Below are 9,496 nucleotides of genomic sequence, written 5' to 3'. Positions count from 1 at the left end.
TCTTATGCATCCCCCCACTCCTCCCGTTTCTTCCCATCCTTTCAGATCCATCTCTGAGGTTACTTTCCCATGCCACCAGATCTCTCTGTGTCACCCTTGTCCCCTCTCCTCCATGACCTTCGTGATGCTCCCAGTCTTCCTCATTTTCTTTCAGTCTTTTTTGGTGTTAATGTTCTCATATGCAAAGAGCTTTAAACCCTTGCATCAGCCACTTTCCTTCCCAGCTGTGAAGCAGTAACAATTGCAGTTGCACTTGAACTAGACAATGCCCCGTCAGTGTCACCACGGAGTCTTGCATCTGTTCGGCCAAGTACACCCTTTCCTTCCACACAAAGAGCAATAATTGTTGTCCAGGCAGCATCACTCCCCTACACAGCAGCAAGCAACTGAACTTGACTTTTTTGTGTGTATTTCTGATGCAAGTGTCAGTTCAGTTCTGACGGCCAGCTGATGTTTTTTACTGGGTTGAACATCATTGTCAGTAGACATTTAGATATTCACTCGTTTTTTTCACAAAAAATAAAATACAAAACACTTTTCACTTAACTTTGGTTGTAACTAGCAATGTGGAGGCAGAAGTGTTAGAGACAAATATCTCAAAACCTGGACCTTTTAAATGCCAACAGAGCTAATTGAGAAAATATGGATTTTGGTTCAACACACCCAATTTCACCACTCCCCATCTTGTTTTACCTCAGCACATGCAAATTAAGTAAATCAGTGGAAACATATGGACCCCACACTAATAACATTATGCATATATGCTTTCTGCTGGCTAACCCTGGCAAGTCCTGAATGGTATATTGGCAGATGTGACAGGACACTGCATCTAAATACCACAAAGATTGTCACTTTGACACAGGTCGATGCTTCTTTGTTGACAAGGTAGCCCAAGAAATTATAGATTGTCTCTTATGGAACACAGCCATGGAGCATACCTACAGCCTTAAGATATAGCAGAGCTGTTCCCTGTCCTCATGATCTGTTATTAGCTTTACTGATGTGTCACACCAAAGAATGAGCATGAGCCCTCCTAAGACAGACCCCCCCCCCCCACACACACACACACACACACACTGACCGACTGTAAGGCTAGTTGCTTATTCAGTATATACTGTATATCATTCTCTTGTGTAGATGTTATCTCAGAAATTTCAAGCTTCAGCTTTGACCAGAGTAGAGGTTATAATAAGAAAACATAAGACATGTGAAGCAATGGCAGGTCTGTCTTTCTGAAGCTTATAATACAAGTTTTTGTTGACACTGTATTTGAGAGCAGTTAATTCAACTCTTTGGACATTTTAGTCTTGGGGTGATTTTCAGCACAATGTGCAAAAACTTAGCAGGATTATCTTCATAAAGGTAGCATTCATTGAAGGCCTCTTGTAATAGATTGCATTAGATTGTACAGGTCCACCAAATAAGCTATAACCCAATAGCAGTTTTGAACTAACCTCTGAGATTTGTGCCTTGACACATTGACATTGTCATGGGAGGAAACTCTTGTCTTGTGTCCAGACAGAAGTCTAAAATCCAGTCAGAGTCTCTGCATCAAGATGGATTATGAATGATAACACTGTGTCAGGACTGAAGGATGTTAGAGAACAAGCTTTAAGGCAGCTCCAGACTGGAGGAGTTAACATCTCTATACACGTTCATAGGAGATGAACCCGCATGGGGTGTGATTAAGTGCATAGCATTAGAGATTGGACTGTTTTCAATATAGGGTTAGGGCTTTAATGAGATTTTTTTGAAAGAAGGGGGTTGTCCAGAAACCCCCACACTGGCTCCATGTGCTTGTAACCCCAAGCCCCTGAGGGGTCATGGGAGAGTCAGAGGTGAGGAGAATGGGGAGGATGGATGTGTAGATAAAGGTGTGGGGGGCGGGAGGGACAGCTTGTCTCCAGCCTGAGCTACTCTCCCAGCCCTCCCCTGCTGTTGTTTAGCAGGACTGCTGACCCTGAACTTCACAGATTTCGGTCCAGCCCCCCCCCAAAAAACAGACAGAGAAAGAGAAGAGGGGTCCTGATCAGCATATACAAATCTTTTCATCAATAGCTTTCTCTCTCCCCATTTCTGTTTTAAAGGCAGCTTTGGAGGGACGCATGACCAGGAATGACAACTAGAATGAAATGGTGGAATATCTCTGATTAACCCTTTGGGAGTAAAACTGATGGTGACTTCTTTTGGCTGTGTTATCTAGGGTTTAAAACAGTTGGTTGTCATTTAGGTGCCAAGTTCAATGTCTAAACACAGTGTTTCTGAGAAACTGTGTCCATGACTCTGAATGCAGTTTGCTGACAGGCAGTTGTAAAACAATTTGTACTATAAACTGTTATTTCTTTATTTACCAACTAAGTGAAACTCAGTCTGGTCAAAAGCCTTCCAACATTTCAGTTTGAAGGCACTTGTGGTCATACAATGTCTGAGTTTACCAAAACAATTTTCATTGAAGAAAAGAAACCAAGATAAAACTGGTTTGTTTTAATTGAAATCAGGAACTGACTGTACAGTGAACAAGATTATAAATCTGCCAGCTTTCTGTACTTGACAGTTTATGCTTTAGACACATGTCAGTCTGAAACAGTAGCAGACATATAAGGTTCGCACAAAGTCGGATTTTTGATCAAGTGCAGTGACATTAAGGTCAAACATGGGATCAGGTTTGGTCTTTTTACAGCTACATGTCTCACTTTCCTGACCTATTGATAACATGCTTACTATCCAACACATACACTGATATTGGCCCTATGGGCCCTGAGGCCCAGGGCATCCCATCTGAATTTGGGGGTTGATTTCTAATGGTCAGTGCAGATTTAAAGAGATTGACCAAAAAGGAAATGGGAGAGGAAGTAGATCAACAGAAGTAGATCAACAGAAGTAACCTCTAATATGGTGGAGAGGAGGCTTCTCTGTTTCTCCTGCAGTTTGAGCAGCAGTGAGCATCAAGGTGACACAGTTAATCATCACTGTACAAGAGAGTTGTTACTGCAAGATCAGTGGCAGCACTGCTAGATAAACTGACTGTAATTTAAAGGGACAATCATAATAGTAGAGGGAGATAATGGCGAGTTATAGACTCCTTGCTACAAATTACTACACCTTACTACAAATAAATAGTACCACTGAATTTGCCAGTTAAAATTCAAAATTACTTAGAGCTTATCTGGGAAGGTTTACGCAGTTAGACAGATTTTATTCTGTGATGACTAATTCTGCTCCAGGAATGGCTAAACATCTGTTATACAGTGTCCATCCTATTTACCTATGTTAAAATTTAGATATATTGATATATCAAATATTAATTACTGGTTAAATTTATTGTTTTTTCTCAATATTTAGTGCTTATCACATTCCTGTGATATATTTCCCTCTCTCTGGATCTCAGTGATTATTGCTTTTTTTTTTGGTTGCGGTGATTGCTGTGTTTGTTGTGGCTTTGCTGTGTTTTTATCCTAGAATTTCCTGCTAATAAAGTTGTTGTTGTCTGGAAATTCTGTTTAGAAAACCATCATTATTATTTTGTCTATGAAAGTGTGTCCAAAGACTTCCAAGTGAAGTGTGATGGCTATGGCTATGGGAGCTTATGACAGTTTGAGAGTGATGACGTCCTCTTCAAGGTCACTTTATAACATGAAATCAGCTGCTGAGAATGTGTTTGCATGCATGCATATCTCTTCACTAGCTAAACTAAGTGCCTGTATGGGACAGCTTGACAGTTCGCCTTAAAACAACAGTAAGGTGGCCACATGAACAATGAAACAGTTTTTATTGTGGTAGTTATTCCTCCTGTTCATACTGGACATTAAGATCGTTTCCAATCCACTGCCAATGTAAGAGATGGGAGCCAAAATCCAAGATTTTTTTTTTGTGCTACTTTGTATTTAACAATTTATCTGAAGCTAAAATGAGCCTTCTGCAGCTTAAGTTAAAAACATCTCATGGGTTTATTTATATCTATCTATAGATCTAGTCTTGATCTACTACATCCATCTATTGATCTGTTTTAAGTCCAACATTACAGACAATTTTCACAAAAACTCTAAAACTTTGTCTAAAAAGTGCCATAATCAAGATAGGTCATCTGAGCTCCACATTCTTCAGCAGCAGCACAGTTACACAGTGTTTTCTTCATATCCAACTAATGATGGATCTAGTCTTTGATGGTCTATGTCCTGTTTGGTGGTCGAACATTTTGATGGTGATTATAGTCATAGACTGGTATTGTTCTGGTTGAGTATACTTTTCTAAACAGCTGTAAATCTACTGGTCATGATCATATTACAACTACTGGTGAAAATGGTGACCAGTCCTGGATTTATATTTAGCAAATATTCATCTTGTCTGCTCAAACGATCAGTTGCCAGAAGCCGCTCGGCCATTTCTACAGTTTAGTGGCACTGACCATATAATGATGTAATCTAAAGCATTAACGATTGTACAACCCTACCTTTCCTAATTTGTTTATCAATTATGAAATTCTTAAACAGAGTATTATAAATGTTCACTGCATTAAAGTTCACAAAGAAGTGTGTGCTTGTTAATGCCTTTTATAGTACAGTTAATGTTGGATGAGGGCCCAACAAAATGTCCCATCAGGCTGATAATTGTTCTGCTACATGGTTCAAATTGTGTTAGCATTAGCCTAAACACGCCACAAATTGAGACATTATCTATTTTTGTTCACACTGCGGGAAACACCAGTCACCATAGGTCTTTTGTGTCCCTGCTGTGGATTAAACCAAAGGTTATTCTGCTGGCCTACTCCATCATGGACATAGTATGAGACTGAGTGAGGAAGCCTGATGGAGGGGTTAGGGGTTGTTGAGGGCACAGTTATAGGCAGCTGTCCAGGGATTAACGTATACACACATATTTTTAATAAGGTCTCAATCTGAGTGCAGACTGGGGGTAGTGTTATGGAGATGAGGGTGTGAGGGTCAGGTCACTATAAATTGAGGGCTTGGTAGGACCTATTGTGTCCACGGCCTGCTCCCCCGCAGACTGTTCCACTGACCAGGATGACTCAGAGCCCAGCCCCCTCCTAAAGGTCAGAGGTCACAGACTCTAACCCCTTTCTGTTGTTGGAGGTGAACACAGAGCCTCTTACACTGTCTGCACTGCTCCCCTTCTCATGCGAAGCTGTTCTATTGTCTCTAAATAGAATATCTTTGTTGCCATCTACAACTTTGTGGATTTTCTTGAAAGTTTATTAAGCTTTGATCATCCTGAAAAACAATTGGAAAGATAACTTGACCTTCGGGTTTTCAAATTTCTTTTTAATGTTTGGATAGATTAATATATATGAATAAATTAGTGCTGGTTAGAGAAAGAAATTCTTTAAATTATTTGAATTATTTAATGTTTATTCCAGTTTAATTGTTGAATCTTACCACAAAGTCATGTTTCTATTTTTAGGAGCAAATCTCTGTGCACCCCCAAAAATATGCCCATTCAGTCACCTTCTACTTTTACTTTTTGGTTGCAAGAAAGTGAAAGTGAATTTTCATAATTGGCTCACAGGTAAAGGAAGTTATTCAATATGTTGACAGCTTTAAACCATGAGGCAGGTGAACATTGTAAATTCTATGTTTATGCTTAACATCATTCTTCTGTCTGATGGTAAATACTCATCAAGCTTTCTGAAGTTTTCCTTTCCTCCAGGAAGGCTACATGATGTGGCTGAAAGCTCAGGAAAGTCCATGCAGATGTTAAGTAGATGATAAGAATTTTAGTCAAATAGTAAATCACATACACAGTTCCTGTAGAACATGATATTACAATTCATATCCAGCCATTTGCAATCACTTTTACATATCGTGCATATTTGTGCAGGGGGATCAGTAAAAATCAATAAACATATACATGTAGATATTAACTGCAACTTGCAGTCATCTGGACTGAGTGGAATTGATCATTCATTCTTTGTTGGTAATACCTGAATACCTGAATAAATGAGGACAGAGCAGAAACCTTCTTCTCCAATTCACAACAGTTTAAGTTAAAACACAGTGATGATATATCAGTGTCTGGTGGGACATACTATAGTTTTATTTAAAATTACTGCAGGTTTTATTGGGAACAAGCAGTTTTGATGATGGATTTCGGTGTATAAACTGGATGATTAATAATTTAGGTCCCAAAGACACTGAAAGTCAAAGTCAAAGCAGAGCAATAGAAACTCCTGCAGCATCCTCTGCTCTCTCATCATTCACACTCACATCTTAACCAAGCTACAGCACTGAATGAAAAAGCTAAACCATACTTACTCAAACAGGAAAAAGCTGCCAGGAAGATGAGAAAGATTCTTGGTTTCATTTTGGTTTTCTTCATTCCAACATCCATGACATTTAAGCTTCTTACCCTTAGAGTCCTCAAAGATCAAATAGAATTAAAAAGTAATCCAAATGGAAAGGTGTCTTATTCTGTATCCTCCACGATGTATCTTCTTTGGTGATAAAGCTAAAATCTGTATTGTTTTTATTAAAGCATTGCTATTCATTACATTCCCTGGTCCAGCATTTGGCCCATCGAAGGCTGCTGGTCATGTCCAAAGCTGCTCTGTGAACAGAGTGAGAGGGACACCTCAGCTTGGACAGAGCGCATTAGTAATTTAGCCTCATTGTTGTCTGTGAATGGACACTGATACTGCAGCTTTCACCGGTCTCTGGCAGGTTGGTCTCCTATGAACCAATCAGAGCCCAGAGGTGACAGAGGGGTAGTAGCTCAGCCTGGGAGGCATGATTGATATTCATTTAAACAGAGGACTGCTGGCCGGCTGCTCTGCCCCACCCTGCCCCACTGCTTGAATGAGCAGCTGTGGCCTGAGTTGGACATACTGCTCATACTGCTCATAGTCAGGACTCTGAGCCTAAACAGGTTTTATTTAAAACAAATACATAACCTTTCTGGTAACTATTGTCAGACTGGAAAACATTCTAAATTCACACGAAATGCTTTGAATTAAGGAAAGTATCCAATATTTATGCAGACAAGAAGAAGGACACATTTTCTATTGTTTTGGGTGACAACAAAAAATCAAGATCAGATTAAAGTTCTGAGTTTGACTCAGTTTGAAAGGTAGTCACTATAATTTAGCAGTAGTAGTGCGTCCTTTAAATAATAAGGTGGAATGTTTGGGTTGTGTCCTGTCACAGGCCTGAAATTTATATTTGCCTTCTTATTAATTGTAACTACAATCCTCTCTAACCCTAACTTTAACCTACTCCTTACCGTAGAACATGTCTTCACCTGTATAAAAACAGGAATAATATGTGTTGTTTACATGTATGTTTATACCATGTTGTTCGTTCAAAGATAAGATTTGTTTTCTGCATCAAAATATGTGAACAACTGTTGTTCAGTTTCTTCGCTTTTTATGCAAAACATTAAAGAAAGCAGCTCATGAATTGTTTATCAAATGTTTTAAAAGTTGGCACATGAACTATGAAAAAAAAAGGAAAAAATGTAACATTTATACAATAACATATATGTACACAGGACACACAGTCTGTAAATTGGGAATAAAAATTATATTTTGAAAAAAATCAGGAAATTGTGCCACTTTACCCTAGATACATTATAAAATAGCAATTAATTGATTTCCAAAATATTTCCATGTGCCCATTTAAGGGTTAAAATTGAGTGGACTGTCATGCCAGCAGCTCTGTGAGGCTGTACTTCAGCACAGTGGTGCTGTGAGCTAAATAGCATGTTAGCCGGCTAACACTTGCTGATCAGCACTAAAACACAAAGAACAGCTGGGAATGTCATTAGTTTTGCAGGTATTTTGTCATAAATCTAATTACAGCCCCTGAGAACTGAGAAATTTTATTGTTTCACGAAAAATATTTGCTCAGTTTGATTTTGATGCACCAACACGTTTCAGGGACAATAAAAGACTGGAAAAGTTGTGTAATGCTTAAAAAAAACCCACCTGGTTGAATATATCACAACTAATGAAGTTCACTGGTAACGGGTCAGTAGATGATTTGGTATAAAAAGAGGCTCCAGAGAGGCAGAGTCTCTATGCAGTGAAGATTGGGAGAGGTTCACCACTCTGTGAAAGACTGCGTGGGCAAATAGTGCAGCAGTTAATAAAAACAATAATGTTCCTCAATGTAAAACTGCAAAGAATTTGGGAATTTCAGCATCTACGGTTCATAATATCATTAACAGACTCAGAGAAACCAGAGACATCTCTGTGAGCAAGGGACCAATACTAGATGGCCATGATCTTTGGGTCCTCAGGCAGCACTGCATTAAAAACAGATACAATTCAATAGTGGAAATCACTGCGTGGGCTCAGGAACACTTCTGAAAACCATTGTCTGTGAACACAGTTTGTTGCTTCATCCACAAATGCAGGTTGAAACTCTAACATGCAAAGAAGAAACCATATCTAAACATGATCCAGAAACGTCTCATTTAAGCTCATTTAAGATGGTCTGAGGTGAAATGTAAAAGTGTCCTGTGGTCTGACCCATCATTTTTGAAAACATCCACTGGGGAGGGACCATCTAGCTTGTTATCAGCACACAGTTCAAAAGTCAGCATCTGTGATGGTGTAGGGGGGCATTAGTGCCCATGACTTGGGTAGCTTGTAGGGTTGTGAATAATAAACCGATGCAACCGGATATTCGGTTCAACAAGTGAGAGATATGGCTGCATCGGTGGCAGCCTCCTCAATCGATATGAATTATCAATGAATTCCTAGATGAATCGGTTATAGAGTCATGGATCGGGTATCGTGAGACTTTGAATCGGTTGGCGGCATTACACACGCGCCAGGTCTCTAAAACAACGCGAGAGCTGAGGCTGCCCGCGAAACACCGTAGCTGCCTAGCTGGTATTAGCATGAGTGACAAACAAGGGACGACACGGAAAATGGAGGAGGTGGAGAACGAAAGCGTCAGCCTGACCGAAGGTGATAATGCACTGAGAAAGATTTTTAGTTTTATAAGAAGGAAGGGAAGCTCGAACAAAGTTTGTTGTTACTATTCTGTGCTACTGTTACCTCTGGAGTTCCCATCCAACGATTCAGCCAGACTTTTTTTTGGTCCATGTCTAAAAATAAATACATTGACATGTGATTTTGTTGTTCTGTTTTTTTTTTTGCCAGTGCCAGTCTTTTACATATTTAAAAAGAAACTATTGTACTGTCACTTTCATAGACTTGGCTTCTTTATTATATAAAATATCTACAACAAATATTAACCATAGAATCGAATCGTATCGTTCTTACACTGTATGTAATCGATTCGTATTGAATCAATCTGTAATAAAAGGATATTGTTTTTGAATCGAATCGTAACCTGTGTGTCTAGATGCATATCGAGTCGTTTATCACAGAGAGATGTGCAACCCTAGTAGCTTGCACATCTGGGAAGGCTCCATTAATGCTGAACAGTATATACAGGTTTAAGAGCAACATATGCTGCCATCCAGACACTGTCTTTTTCAGAGAAGGCCTTGCATACTTCAGCAAGATAATGCC

The sequence above is a fragment of the Trachinotus anak genome, unplaced genomic scaffold, assembly GCF_046630095.1.
Source record: "Trachinotus anak isolate AG129_WGS33_773 ecotype Australia unplaced genomic scaffold, CSIRO_AGI_Tana_v1 ptg000016l, whole genome shotgun sequence".
Lineage (NCBI taxonomy): Eukaryota > Metazoa > Chordata > Actinopteri > Carangiformes > Carangidae > Trachinotus > Trachinotus anak.
The sequence above is the reverse complement of the archived record's forward strand: the minus strand, read 5'-3'. Positions refer to the sequence as shown.